At 40.3% G+C, this 16143-nt stretch overlaps 1 protein-coding gene across 1 annotated transcript in view; it reads right to left on the bottom strand.

Annotated features, from left to right (window-relative positions):
* LOC121885966 (synaptic vesicle glycoprotein 2C-like) overlaps positions 1–15775 on the bottom strand; it is a 59798-nt gene extending 44023 nt beyond the window's left edge. The window contains exon 1 of the mRNA XM_042395825.1: positions 15599–15775. The gene's annotated coding sequence lies outside the window, so the exon portion shown is untranslated. The remainder of the gene's footprint in view (positions 1–15598) is intronic.
* Between the last annotated feature and the right edge of the window lie 368 nt (positions 15776–16143).

Raw genomic sequence — 16143 nt, 5'->3', positions numbered from 1 at the left:
TACTGTACAAGTTTATTGATCCACTCAGCTCCCAGCTGTTGTTCCCAAAACCAAACAAATGAGTTGGAAGAAGTGCTTCCAGTCTTTATACTAAGCTAAGCTAAGCTAAGCTATTTGCCTCCTGGTTCTAGCTCCATAGTTAACACACAGATATGAGAACGGTATCGTTCGACCATCTCATCTAACTCTTAGCACGAAAGCAAATACGTTAATTTCCCAAGATGTTGAAATGCTCTTTTAACCATAACCACAATCTTTCCTTAACATTCACCACATATTTTAGTTGCTTAGATGTCAACATAACCATAAAGGTTGTAGATCAGCAAACACTTTTATCAATCATTTCTGTAAGGATCTTATACAGTAGGTCATTTGGGAAGGTGCTGACAAAATACATATTTAGTTGTTTAGGTACTGCATGAAGACTTGTTGTGAAATCCAGTATAAAAAAGAAGATCACATAGAGGAGTTCATCTTCTGTTGGTCACCTATTTACAGCTTTAGATGCTGTAGTTTATGAACTGCTGAGAATAGCCTCAAAAGGCATATTACAGGAATAGACATGTACTCTGAGTGTCTACAAAAACTCCTTTTTGCAAAACTTTCCAAAAGTCATTTCCAGCGACGCAGCTCCTCCAACTGAGAGCTTGACGTCTGAGACTAAAGGTCAAACTCTGTGATAAACCTCATGATATGCTCTGAGAGTTTCTGCACCAAATGGCCAAGAAGAAAATAGCCAATCAACTCACTGCACTGCATCGCTGAGAGAACTTTTTATAATAGAGGGAAAATGAATAACGGTGCATAACAGGCAGCCAGGTCTGTGTATAATCCCTGGTCTCAATTCACCTTCTCTCTCTCTCTGTAACTGTCAGTCTCTCTTCACTTTTTCTTTCTTTCGTTCTTCCTGCTCTCTCTCCATCCTCCCAGCTCTCTCATCCCAGTGCGCAGAGAATTTCAATGCAGTGCAGAACATGAAAGATATCCCTCTTCTGTTGACATTTCATTATTCATGATAGGCTAACCGCTCTTCTCCTTATGCAAATTGTCATTAATGCTGACATTTAGTTTTTCCATGCTGTTTAAGCTACAGAGATAATTCTTAAAAGTCAATGTCCAGTCCTTTGTTGAAGTAACCTATACAGCGTTTACATAAAACACATACTGCTGATGTAAGCAACACCTATGGTGATACAAGAAGTCAACACACCTTAACTATAGCCGTGGGAACATGTTTTAAGTGGGGATTGCTGTGGGAATGACGCAATATGTGTGAGTTGGGGGTGGGAGGTACCACCCTCAACACTCATATGAAAAAGGCCAGCACCCCCATATCCATTATCCATGTCCCTTACTAACACATACTTAGGCTAAATGTCTTCTCTGAATATTAATGTTGATTATTATTCTGTTATATCATTACAAAAAGGCCTACAGGGGTTTAAATGTAGTGAAAACCTGGCTAGTAAGAGCAGAGTGGGCTAATTGAAGTTCCACTTTTGAATAGGCTGCGATCATGCATAAATGATCTAACAAAGAGCGAGGAGAGCCGACTGTACAGACCGCTGACCTATAGACGAGGCTTCTTGCTATGCTAAAAAAAAAGCGAGGTGGACGCAGCCGCAACCTCTTGGCCGAATCCCCCTCTCTCTATCTATAAAGCACTGTTTCATGTGGTTTTCCAACGCACCCCGCATACAAGTAGGATAGTTTTCTATTTTGATGCACATTAAAAGAATTGAAGCACACCCTTTGACAGAGGAGCGCACACCATTACATAGAAAACAATGAAAAGCTGCACACAAGCGATTCGGAAAAAAAGCCTCGTCTTTAGCAGGGAAAGCCTCGTCGAAAAGCTTCAGATGATGGTGGTAAAAGCAAGTCTAATGATAAAATTGTGAAAATGTACATTTGAATGTAGGAATAAACTGACATTGAAAAACAGACACACATATACAGCACACCTTAGCACACCTCAACACCCCCCTTTCAAAAATATTGCTTCCAGTACCTCCCATTAAAACCACTAATGTTGTGTAGGTCACCTTCGTGCTGCCAAAACAGCTGTGATAAACGCTTGATAAATGTTAGCTACCTGCTCTCTTACTTGAGTTCGCCAAGGTACTTGGGCTATCGTCATGTGTGCTGCAGGTGCTCAGTTTTGCTCTTTTTGACTATGGACTTGGATTAATAAAGAAATCCAAAATTTGCTTTTGCATCGCAATTTTCTTGTGCTGTTGCGCACCTGTTTGCAACAAGTGTGTGGTCATGTGAGACTTAAACGTAATTTCCAACGGACTGACAATTTGGAACCACTTACTGAAATTTTTTTTAATTTATCGTTGTGAATGTGCAGGTCCTCTACCATCCACTAGGGGGTGCTGCAGCACCCTCCACACCCTTTCTTCCCACTGCCTTAGTTGCTTGTTTTTCTAATGACAAGATAAGATAAAAATGTAGTCATCAAATAAAAATTTACAAGTTCAACTATATACAAGGTCAATGTAGAGTAGGATAAAGAAATATGATACAAAGTGGATAACAACCTTCAGGCTTAGGACCTGGTTTTGCAATGAATAGGAGGTAGATGGAGCTGTGTGGGTGCAGTTTTCTTTTTTCTCTGTTCCTTGACCTTCAGATCAGAGGTCAGGCGATTTGGGCTTGTTTTGTCTTCCACTCCTGGCCTTGTAACCAGCCACTCCTCTACCAGCATTACCTTTTCTCAGTAAAGCCTCTCTTTCTTCAGTTGGTCTTCTTTGACATCCTCTAGGGCCTTTTGTTCGTCTGTCCTCCTCTCCTCCTTCCTCTGTTTAGCCTTCCGCCTCATCCTCTCCACCTCATGTTTTTCTCTCCGTCTCCTCTGATTCTCTGTTGCTTCCTTCCTCTCCTCTTTCTCACTCTTGCACCTCTCTGCTATCTCCAGAGCAACTCTTTCTCTGCATCCTATCTCCACAGCTCTCAGCTCAATGTACTTTCCTCTTCTGACCTCTTTCTGTCTCTCCTCCGGGGTCAGTTTCATCAGGCTTTTCAGAATCTCCATTTTATTCAGAAAGGAACCTTGTGTTTTTCAGTCATCTTTTCTTTTGTCTTGTTACGCTCTTTCTCTACTCGTATCGGTAAGTTTTCTCGCCGACAGGTTTGTAGAAACTGATGCATCCAGACAAGAAAGTTCTGTATGACATGAACAAAACATAGCAACCATGCAATCCTTAGCGTCCATTTTGTGCTCATGTCTTTTTACAGTCACAGCTCATCTGTATGATCTAAAGCGTCATCCAACCAACCTGCAAAAGGCTTGAGATCAAGCTCTTATCTACCTGTCTGCTATAAAATGTTCTGTGTGTGTCTGCAATAATTAAGTGCAATATAAACTTGAATGTCGTTTTATTTGATGGCATGTATGAATGATCATCTAGAAGAATAATGTGTTATAATAGTAATAATAATAATAATAATTTGCCTATTGGTCATTTATCTCATCAAACCAGTTCTCCTCCATTAAAGCTGCATGAACATGCTCTGCAAGTAGCTGCTTTAATCTGAATATATTTTATGATTCAGCTATCAGTGTAGTCCAATATTGTATAAAAATAAGTTGCACAAAAGTTACTAAACTTGAAATCTTTTCATTTCACTGTTATAGCTGCTAATGAGAGATTACAAGTGTTACTTTGCTGTTATAATAAAGCTGGATTACAAACTGGGCATAGTGGTCAACTGTTTGGGCCAACACATCCTCATAATTAGATGACCACATAGGTCGACTGTCCATGCACTTCCATGTTTGGCAAAGCTGTTCTCCAGCAGTAGGCAAATAGTGGCCCTGCAGCAAACATATTTGGCCCCCTGATGAAAGCTTTCACCTTCATGGTTGACATCAAAACATATTTTTTCACAAATAACAAAATAATCACAAGGCTCCTATAAATCCCAATTATTGCCATATAACCTTGTCACATCTAATAATGTCCCCCACATGAGGATAGGCGTTAAAACTATGTCAATGTCTAATAAACCTACCATAAATTAAACTTTAAAGTGTGAATTCCACAACTTCAGCCTGTACGACCAGAACAGATTTGCTCTTTACAAACACAAATGGTTGGCAGTCGAACAGAAATGGTGTGTTGATGACATTTTCCCCCTCAGACATAGTCCTTAACAGCATTATAAATCTATTTTATCGTTAAATGAGTTCAAATAAAAAACAAAACATATAGGCCTGCCTTTCCACTGCACCAGTTAATGGCCACAATGAAAAATCCTGAAAAACTGGCCCATGGTTGAACCTAATTGCTGACCCCTGCTGTACTTCTGTTGTAGTAGTCCTCCACCACCTGAGGGCACACCAGGACAAAACATGTCAGGGAGAGAATCAGAACTGAGAAGTTGAAAAAGATAAAATACAAGATTCCCAATATATTGTTATTTTTATATCTTTTTAATACAGCCGTAAAAGACAGTTTTGAGAGCATATCTCTCGCACTGCAATCAAAAATCTAGTTTGTAAGTAAAAACAAATGAACTGACAATAAAAGTATCTGGATTGCAAACAAATTATCCGTTACAGTTTTGTTGGTTTTGGTCACAGTCTTGAGAATTTTGCTTACGTAGGCCTCTTTTTTGCGTCACAAAAAGTTTTGACTGAGAATCCTCAGTAGTTTTTTGCTTGTAAGTTGAACTGGACCACGGACGTATAAAGAGAACTGAATACAGCGTCGGAGGCGGGGACCCATTCATTCCTGTGAAAGTTGTTCAGTGGCGCATGAAGCCGAAAAAGCCACTTCCTGAAAACATACTGCACACGCTCTATGGGCCCAATGTGACCATGGAGCACGCTCACTAGAGACCTCTGCTGGCCAAGACAGCTAACTTCCAGTTTAGCCCTCCGACTGCTTTGATTGGGGATAAAACGATTCAATCATGTGGCTCTTCTAGACTTTTGAGATGTGATCAGACTGAATTAATCTAATTCTAAGTAATTTCTCAGGGTTGTGATACTCAAAAAAATGTATCCACTGATTTACAAACCTTTCTAGTCTTTTTGGGCCCAATAGCACCATGTGGCATTGTAATTACATGGTTTGGCCACTATGTCAAATTGGCTTCAAAGCTTGGCGCTCTTCCTGGAGGCTTGAACTGGATGTAATGGGAGGGATCTCTACTGATGGATAAGACAAGAGTTTCTATTGGTGGGTTTGACTTGGATCCACGGCATGACTACATACACAATGCCCTCACTCCCAGTAAACACTAAACTGGAGTTACACACTCCAGTACAGTAGGTGGCAGCAAGAGGAAGAGCACTCGACTGGAGAGGATTGCTGCAGTTGACGATATGTTGCTGCAGTTGACGATATGTTGCTGCAGTTGACAATATGTTGCTCTTTTCAATTGAAATGCTTTTAAATGTAGCACAGCAAGATTTCCCGTATGTAATGATTTCTATTACTTATATTTCTCCATGTCATGGAGTCTATCTCTTTGTTAAAGGATGACATGGATGGCTAGTTATCAGATTTATTCTGGTTTAAACTTTCTTTTCAAGACTCACAACCTGAGGATGGCATGGTAGGGTGACTTTGACTGTACCCTCAGTCATGCGATGGATGACTGGTCAAGCTCACAGACATCTGCTTTTGGCAGATTGGCAAACATTCAAAATCACAATGAAATTTGACCATTGCTGTCTGAACACCATGCCTAACCACACTGCATGTTACCCGGTGCTTGCACAGACACAATCATAGTCCCAAAAGCCCACATCAGAGACTATGAATCCTTCAAAACACTCCTGCAAACTGCCATTAAGTTCGGTGCAGGATTTGAATGTGTTAAACTGTAGGTGAGAAAAGTCTTATGATCTGCAGCACTTATGCTTATTCTTGATGTATTTTTTGTTCTTTTGTGGGAAAAAAACAGACAAAAAATAGTTCATAATCATTGAATCCCTGGGGTCATTAGTGTAGCCTTGTTATGATTTCAACGTGCAAAATAAAATACACACAAGTATATATTTAGTGTGCTTTATTTGTGACTAGTTGAAAGTGCAGACTGATTTTAGAATTAGCAATTCAGATGTACATCAAGTATTAATGGGGCCCAAAAAATGAGGCCAATTGAAGGACATGCATATAGATGTCCCACCCAGGAGAAGAGGACTCCGCGGTGGGGTTTACTTGCTGCACTGCAGCAAGAACCTCAGCTGACGAGGGGCACGGCACCTCTGCTACAGTGACTCCATGTTCTGGATCAGCACTGACAGGTTCCTGATCATGCAGGTGTTCTGTTTACTGGATCTGTGATAGAAACAAGACATCAGACACTAATTACTATTATAACAATTGTCTTGTCTTTTCACATGCTGTAGAAAATCTAATATAAATTAATATGTATTCTATCAGATTATAATAATTAAGCAACTCAGTGTATACCATTCTTTAAAATCCATTTATTTTTTTCTTTGTTTCTTGCCTGTGACAGATCTGACTCTGGAGCATCCTGCTAGTGGCAAGTCTTCAGTTACACAGTGCTGCTGATGCAAAAAAGGTTTATTATAAATGCACATAGAACATCACAAGTGACACAATTTTGTTAATAATCAACTATCATGGTAAATGGTACATGCTATTCTATTAATATTGCATGGAGAAAATTAATGACTAAGTGTCAAATAGTTTCCTACTCACATCATGCAACTAGCTACGGTGCATATGTATAGCTTCCCGTAGCTAATGTAAGTAAATCTTTCTATTCAGCGCTGTGCGTGTGTATGATGCTGCTGCATCAACGGGAATGTCTTGACGTCTTTTGCCAGATAATAAAGACTGTTATATATGCCTTTATTTTTTCATCATGCCTAAATACTCCCACCACATGTTATTAAAGCTGCCAATATTCTCTCTCTCTCTCTCACACACACACACACACACAGGGAAAACACATACCATTAGCCTACAGCATAGCCAGTTAGTAGCAAAAAACATAGCTAGCCAAGTTTGCTGCTGCTGTTGGTGTCTTGCGTAAACTGTCTGTGTTATTGATTTATAAAGGCGACGGCGACAGACTCCATGACACTGACAAGCTGACGTAAAGTGAAAATCATGCTGTGCTACATTTAAAAGCATTTCAATCAAAAAGAGGGAAATTAATGTCAACTTACCTCCCTGTAGCTCAACTCTCATCTCCAGACAGTGGAGTATTTACAGTGGGAGCGAGGAAATTGTGGGTGTAGCTATGCTGTCAGTCCAAGTCAAACACACTGATGGTAGATCCCGACCATTACGTCCAGTTCAGCATGAAAGCAAAACTTTTTGATTCGCAAGTAAAAAAATTTGTGACGCAAAAAAGAGGCCGGTTTTGTAAGCAAAATTCTCAAATCTGTGACCAAAACTAACGAAACTGTGATAATTTGTTTGCAATCCAGATTATTTTATTGTCAGTTCAGGTTTTAACTTACAAACTTGATTTTTGATTGCAGCGAGAGAAATACGCTCTCAAAACTGTTTTTTTTATGATTGCATTAAACATCATACTATACAGCAGGTGATACATACTCCCCTCATGTGTATCTAACATGATGAATCATGGAGCAACATGTCGGCCATCTGTGTACATCTCACTACCAGTTTGATAAAAAAAATAAATCAGCATCATATTTCTATGAGAGCAGCGTGAGAACGGTTTCATAGAGGCTGATCAAATGAGAGTTAACATTCATTATTTGATGATCCATTAAATGTGAACTAATCACATAAACTCATAGTGACTCGGCCTTTTTTAGAGCGAGCAGCAGGAAATTTGTGACACATAGTGAATGAATTCATGCATGAAAGCATAATGATCAATGAAGAATTATCTAAATATTTTTACACTATTCTTGCTAAATATATTGACTTCTTTTGGAAGTTTTGGTTTTCAGGTGAAGGTTTGTGGAATCCCACTTTCACCTTTTAGTTTTTAATTTTATATTAGAAGAAATAAATATATCCTCTATTCTTGACATCTCTGTTATATTTAGATGTGAAGTTTTAAAAGCCCTTCAACACACTCTGGATGCACAATTCTGTTTCAAAAGAATTCTTCGACTGGTGAAGGATGGATAATTTACGAGCCTCTGGTTTATTCATTGAAGCCCGTCCACACAGGTGTTTTTTTTTTACTTTTTGCCTAGTTAGGCCTCCTGTCAGGACAGTGTCCGTGTTTACAGACCAAGCTTGGTTAATTCTGTTAAGACGGTACAACTTACTGTACATCTTCAGGACTTTTTTTTAAAAATGTGTGGAGTCTTGTGACATCACCTCACCAAAGGATATTTAGTTTAATCCGGAGCTTTTGAGGACATTTTGTTCCACACGTCACACCATAGTGCAGTTAATGATACAGCAACAGCCCCCAATCGTTCACTTGTTGCCAGACTGGGCCTGGTCTCAGGACTGTGCAGGTGTGTACTGGCTGTTGATTCCTGACTGCGGGCATCTTCCTGACACTTCTGTTTTGTTAATTCTGTCAACGTGGGACAATCTTCATCTATGCAGTTCTTTTCTGATGATGAGCTATTATCAAGTGACCTTATTATCAAGTGTGACCCTATTTGGCAAAGCTGTAGTCCACCACCTGAGGGCACAGTAGGACAAAACATATCAGGAGAGAATCAGAATTTATTATTACTGTTTTACCTACTGATACACCAGCATCTCAGATTAAGGTGTTAAAACATCATTAAGTCAACATATAAACTGAACATGTTGTATTACCTTTCATCCCATCGACCTTTACATGTCTCAGTTTATCAGTGTATCCCAAGAGCTACATTCAAAGTCCAGAAAAAACAATAATTCCTTTGTCTTTTTCAGTGTTGCTTGGAGGACATAACTATATATTAAAGAATTAAATACACTTGTTTTCTGTGTGACCCAGAGTGATATGAGAAGAGTAATATCAAAAATATAAGTAGTTATTGAGGAATGAATCAGGAGCAACCTGATAACGGATTAATTGCTTAATACTTATTAGTAAGTAAGAACTACTTATTAAAGATTCATCAGTTATCAAGTCAATCCTGATCCATTTCTCGCTTGAATAATTTGATGTCCTGTGTGACAGAAAACTGAATAATAGGTTATGAGTGTAGTGTAATTTAACGTCACTGTGACACTGTGGTATAATAAATCCTGATCTTAGACTAGTTGAACTCTTGAACTTGTTCTGAGGGTTGTTTGCTGACCTCTGCAGTTAGCTGGAGATATCTTTGCATTAGGTGTATTGTTTTAGACATTGTGTGGATCATGAAGCACCAAGACGAGCTAAATTTGAAGGATGTCCTTATTTGAAGTTATTGACTGACCATCAGGTCTCTGTGGGATCATTATATGACCATACTTGTTTGTAAGAAGGGGTAGCGGTTTGTGGAAGTGGATATTTAGGGACCTGACTGTTTTTTAAGCTGTCTGGTTTGTGTTCACAATCTTTGGAGAAAGAACCAGCTGAACAACATGCTTTCTCTCCAAAAATGCACGATAATCGCATTTTTGTTTTGTGTTTTTGTATTTGGACATTTGTATAATGGCTACTGATTGTGTAATGGATTGTACAGTGTATACAACTGCTTCAACAAGTAACAATGATTAATGTTTTCTTTATGTCTCTGTGTGGTTCTTGGGCAACGATGCAAAAATTTCCAGGACACTTGTTACCCACATTATGCTCTAACAGGCTGTTGACTGAGCCGGTTGAGCTGCTGTGCTCCGTCGGCCTACTTGTCTGCTGTAAAGTTCGGTCTCTTTATATCAAGTGCTCCTTACGGTTGCGGCTATATCTGCAGCCTTTATAGGCTATATGCTGCATTTTGATATACTGCATTGCACGTTAAGATTCCTTTATCAGGTTGCAGAGGCTATTTATTTTCACTTGTCAACAGTATATCTATACATCTAAACTCCTCTCTTCCTTTCTCTCTCAAAGTCAACTTTGTTTTACTGGTGTTTAAGGAGGCTACAGCTGACAGAATGAGATATACGTCCATTAATTGAGGTTGGTTGGTGGAAATACTCAATCAGTTACCTTTGTAGCCTAAAACAAGCTATACAACAATGTAAAAATACTTCAAGTAGAAGTTGTGCAGTCAAAATTGTTTAGTACAAGTACAAGTACTCATTATGCTGCAGGAGGGCGTCTTCTCTTTATTAGATCTTTATTGCTGATGCAACGTCCTGTAAGCAGACTTTTAATGTTGCGGCTGATGGAGCTCATTTTAAGTTCTTTATATACCATCTGACAATTTAATCTGTTACATCATATTCATTTTTCATCATATTTTATAAAATAATGGGCACCGACTACGGCTACTGAACTGGTGCAATAATTTACTGGCTATTAACTCTGAACTGGATTCTGTGCCAGTAGCCCACAGGCTGTTGGTCTGGACTGGTTTTTCTAGTAGTTTGTTCTATAAGTACGGTTTCCAGAATTTATTGCCGGACCTCTTGTCGACCACTAACTTGACATTTTTTACCGTCACGTCAGCATTTTAGTGCCGTTAAACTGGACATTTTTACTGCATTTTACTGTTTTAACCCAAACCACGATCTTTTCCTAACCCTAACCAAGTGCCTAAACCTAAACATTTAACCCAAACCATGGGAAGTGATTGGCGGATGACCTGCAAGCAAAAACGTTCCTCCATTTTGAAACAATTTGAATTTAATCACATGATCTTGCACAATCAATACCAATGAGTAATAATTCCGTACTAACAATAAACGGACTATTGACACAGAGGAATCCGTACCAATAGCCACTTCCAAAATAATCGTCTTTTTTTATTTAAAATCTTAATTTGCAAATCTGTCAGGTAAATGTGATGGAAGAAAAATATAGTGCACAATATAACTTCTTGCATTGCATTTAAATACAGGACTCGAGTAAATATATTTAGTTAGCTACTTCCCACCACTGCCTTCATTATAATTTTAATTGTCTTGTCCATTTTAATAGATATTTCCAACCCCACGTACTGATCAACCTCATTGTAAAGCACTTTACTCCTCTCATCCAGGGATGGTCTTCAACCCACAACCTTGGCCTTTCCCCTCATAAACAGGCAAGCTAATATCGTTTACGGCCGCCTTTATTTCTTTTTTGATGGCGACTCCCCTCGCCCTCTGCTGTGATGCTGTGATTGGGGTTATTATAACAGCACCCTTATGATGTGATTTTAGCAATCAGCAAAATTCCTGCAAGCTCTGAATCAGCAGTTCACGGAGAGAGAAGAAATGATTCCCCTCGCAGTCGTGCTGTCATGGCCCGCTGACGCCATCCAGCTACGTTCATTAATCACTCACGCGAACGCACACACGGTCACACACATACAATAAATGCATCCACACGCACACACGCATACACTCTGCAGGTGCACACTCTGGGACCCTGGTAGACATATTCATGCTGTGCATTGTGAAATGGAGAAAATGTTTCCTACGGGACATTGCTGTATTCCAAAAAAAAAAGAGAAAAAACTTTCTCTGAACAGAAAGTGTTTTTGAAGTGGGGAATAGCAATATTAACATGCAGATAAGACAGATTCTGTATCTGCATGCAACATACTGGTTGATAATATGCAAGTGGTGTGTGCAGAGCCCTGCAGGCTTTCTGCGGCGCCCACAGATGGCTGCAGTGAGCATTTGCTAATGCACATCGTGTGAATGAAACTACACGCCAAGCTTTGCAGATGCTACACAATCGAGATTTGGCTTTTGACAGAAGTAACACAGGACTCCCATTAAAATCATGCAGCTTAATGTGCAATATGAGTTCTATCTGTAAGACTGTTTGAAGCTGTTGAATTGACATCTTTAAAGGATTGTAAGAACAACATCTTCTCATTTACTTTCTTAGATTTTTTTTGTTATTTTCCCTTGATTTAACATCTTCAAAAAGGTGCAACCAACGTTAAGCATTAAAGAGGACATAACATGCACATTTCCAGGTCTATATTTATATTTATATACTGGAAAATCTTTGCATGATTTACAGTTCAAAAAACTCTGTATGTATACTGGCCCTTTATGCAGCCCCTCAGTTCAGCCTCTGTCTGAAACAGCTTGTTTTAGTTCCTGTCTCTTTAAGGCCCGCCTCCAAATGAGCCCACTCTGTTCTGATTGGCTACAGAGGCTACATAAACACACGATAATATTCAGATTTCGCTACTCCTTCTGTTTCGTACTCGCACTATAAACTTCTCAAATACTTCCATACATGTTGGAGCCGAGATCTGAAATATGTGAATGGTAAAGCCAGAGCGGTAGACGTAATACACAGCATGTACGGCGAAAAAAAGAAAAAAGCTTAGTCGTGTTTGTAGCTACATTACTGGAAAACTTCACGCAATCTGTGGAAAAATTGGATTGAAACATTAAGCTTTGCTCCTGGTAAACATTTTGTCATCCCAGGTTGATTTCACACATCCGTGACATCAAGAGCATGATGCAAAGCCACTGCTGGAAAACAGGTGAAAAACTCAAGTTTAGACTTTTTTTCCTGAGGCTGGCACCGATGACGTAATGTCAGTACCCAGTAGATACTAAGTGCTGAGGTCACAGATATGGACGTAAGTGATTTTTACAATTGACTGCAGGTCTGAAGACTTCCTGCACTAACTTGAATTTACTCCCAAACATCTAGAATGAAACTTTTTTAGGCACTTGAAGCATAGGCTCTGCTTTCACAAAAGGGGAACCAGGCTGATGAACAAGCAGTTTAAACACACGTCCTCGGGAGGCTGTTGAAGTAGCATGACTGCCGGGGGAGCAGCGGAGTGGAGGTTCAGATTAAAGTAATGAACACACAGTACATTATACAGCAGAATCATGCCTCACAGCTCCGAGATCCACTGAACGCAAGTGAACAGCAGAAATACATAAATTCATATATTAACAAAGGCCGCAAAGGGAACTACCAAACAACACAGCATTTAATTTGGGTTCTCCTCCTGATGTGCACACACACACACACACACACACACACACACACACACAGCGCTGCCTGATTGCTTGTATATAATGATGGCTGTGAGGGTTTACCGACTGCTGGAGCTTGGCCAGCTGCTGTGGGGGTCCCTGGGTGGATGCCCTACTGATGGAAACTGTGTGTATGTGTGAGTGTGTGTCTGTCTGTCTTTTCAGTATTTTTACATTTTGCCGATAGTGTTTTTTGTTTACAGAAAAGTGTGATTTTTTTTTTTTTCCTTTTTCTATTTATTGTACTGGAAAAGTTCCCATTTTTTTGTTTGTGCATAATTTAAGGAATAAATAGTTCAATATTTTGGGAAATACACAGATTGATACCAGTCACATCTCACAACGGTAAATATGAAGCTCCCACCAGTAGCCAGTTAGCTTAGCTTAGCATAAAGACTGGAAACAGCGGAAAACAGCTAGCCAGGATTGTCTGAAAGGTTATAAAACCCACTTACTAGCAAGTGTGTTCAGACAGAACATGAAGCCAATTTTTGCCTCCCTTAATTCGCATGTATTTGACCACTGGACTATTTGCAGTTATTTGCCCCAAACAGCCAAAAATACCAACAAAGGTAGTTAGCGATGGATGCACCAACCGTGTCTGTGTATTTGTGCTCAGTTAAGCCTCTGACTTAACTCAGAATTTACCAAAACTCTGGTTCTTTCTGTTATTTCTGTCCATCTGTTTATGAAATAGATAGCATATTTGTGTCAATTCACACCACTCTTGGCAAATTTGCTTCTACTTGTGTCTTTTCATTGACTTTATATGCAAAATTTGCTTCACACTCTGCAAGACATTGTACTGTACTGTATGTCCTTTGTGTAAAGACAACAAAGGTCGTGTGCAGAACTGCTTCTTGGCCTGAAACACCAGAAATCTTCTCATCTAACGATCAACAACTGTGGGTCAAACTATTGTTACCCTCACCTTTGCTGGCATGTACCATAGAAAACTGAATCCTATTTAGCGTACAGTTGAGGAGTCGCAGAGAGCAACACACAGACTACTATACAGCCATTCATTCATTCAACACTGGTGGGAATTGTGGGGGGGGGGGATTCTTGACTGCATTGCCATTAAAACTCCATGTGCTCAGTCCTGCGCAACCATCTTTTTTCGGTACGTTTGCACATTTGACTGGCTTGATGATGTTACCCTCTCTCCTCTTTCCAGGCTAGTGATTGGCAGACAGATTGCATCCTGACTCTCTGCCCTGGCCCTCACGGTGACATGTGGCGCAGACCCGTGCAAACCAGCCACAAACCCTCTTTTGTGTCCAGTTACCAAATATAAATGAAGCTGAGATAACACACAAAAGAAAATGCTTAAACATACTGAATAGGTGCCTGGACTGTCATCTGCTGCAGCTGAAGCAAACCGTAAGGTATACAGGGCTAAAGCAAACATTAATTTACTGACTTGGGTGTTTGACAAATATCTATTCAAACAAAACCATTATCCAGTCAGAGAGTTGCCTTGAAGCAAACACCTGGACAGAATCTCTACATATTTGATCCAATTAAACTTCCCAGGGAGAGCTTAATGCAAAACTCATGTCACTTTCCTCCTCTTTGTTCTTCTTGCACCGTTTACTACTGCTGATGCGGGCTGCACAGTGGCTCCACAGGCTGAGCACAGCCCACAGACCACGTACATGAAGGGACATCAATCACCACGCAGCCTTTTGACGCAAGTCGCGTCCCATAATTAGATTTCGGGCTGTCCTGCTGCCTGGGAATCAATCCTCCCTTGCGAGGCGGCGGCACAGTGGAGCTGTATACAGTTAGATGACTATCCCCACACTGCATCGAGCATTGACTCCTCCTGAGTAATGGATGGAGCTGTTCTCTCTCTCTCTCTCTCTCTCTCTCTCTCTCTCTCTCTCTCTCTCTGCGCAGCTCACTGCAGATTCACTCTGCCTTCATGTGCGCGCTCGGCGGACGGGAAAGCTCGGGGTTGCCTCCTCCGTGCGTGTGTGTGTGTGTGTGTGTGTGTAACATTACCTACTCATCTTTCCACGACCACACTGATCACGTCAGTAAAGCAGCACCCCCACCTCCACCTCCACCTCCATCAACCCCCCCTCCACCCACCACCACCACATCCGAAAAGTCACCGTACAATGCTGGTAAATTTATACTGTAGACGCACACAATCCTTTATTTTCTGCATTTCATTAAAAAAAAAACTTTGCCAAAAGAATAAATGGGAATAAATCATCTTCATGTCTTAGAATATGCTCTGATTTGACATCATTAAGAAATATTCTGATCTAGTTCATGTGGTGCCAATTTGTTATTCCAAGCACGCTTCAAGATGGACAACTCAGAAAGTTCCCCAACTTTTCTGTCAATCATGCGCACAGGCTGCTTATTGATCATTTTATTGTCAAAAAAAAAAAAAAAAACAGCACTGCATTTTAAAGCACCATCTCATCATTATGTCCTATTTCCATTTTGCATATGAAATGATCCAGAAATGCGTGTAAATGATTCCATCTATGTTACACTAAAAGGTGAAGGAAGGATGAAGTTATAGTTTGGCACATTTACAAAAGAAAAAGATTAAAAATTCTCACCATGTAGACAGGAGCAGATGCATCGTAGCGAAAGCTCGATGAGTCTGAGGTGTCCGTTTCTTCTCTACACAGCAGCAGCAGAGACTGTAGGAAGCATCGCGCCGTTGATTTCTTGTTCCTTGTCTTCTTCGATGCAGCGGTTCCTCTGCTGCAGTCCAAGAAAGACGAGAGAGGCTGAGAGAGGTGGGAAGCGTGAGTGTGATGGGAGGAGGAGGAGGGAGGGAGGGAGGGAGGAAGAGAGAGAGAGAAGGGAGGAGGAGGAGGGGGTAGAGTAATAGGCAGACTGAAATCAATAGTAGGCTCGTATCCTACGGAGAATAGTGAGTATTTCCGTATGAACAACAGTGTTTTGCGTAGGTTCGATGATGTAGGATGGATGCCTGAATCACAGACTTGTTGTTGATGATGAGGAGGAGGAAGAGCAGGTGTGAAGGCTGAAATGTGGCTCCTGGGAAGAAGTTTACTGGATCTGCACTGTCAACTTGGAACCTAATAGTCTTAAAAATCCAAAAGCCCAGTTTAATGAAACCAAATCACCCGCAGTA

The sequence above is a fragment of the Thunnus maccoyii genome, chromosome 19, assembly GCF_910596095.1.
Source record: "Thunnus maccoyii chromosome 19, fThuMac1.1, whole genome shotgun sequence".
NCBI classification, from domain to species: domain Eukaryota; kingdom Metazoa; phylum Chordata; class Actinopteri; order Scombriformes; family Scombridae; genus Thunnus; species Thunnus maccoyii.
This window is presented reverse-complemented; position numbering and strand designations above follow the sequence as displayed.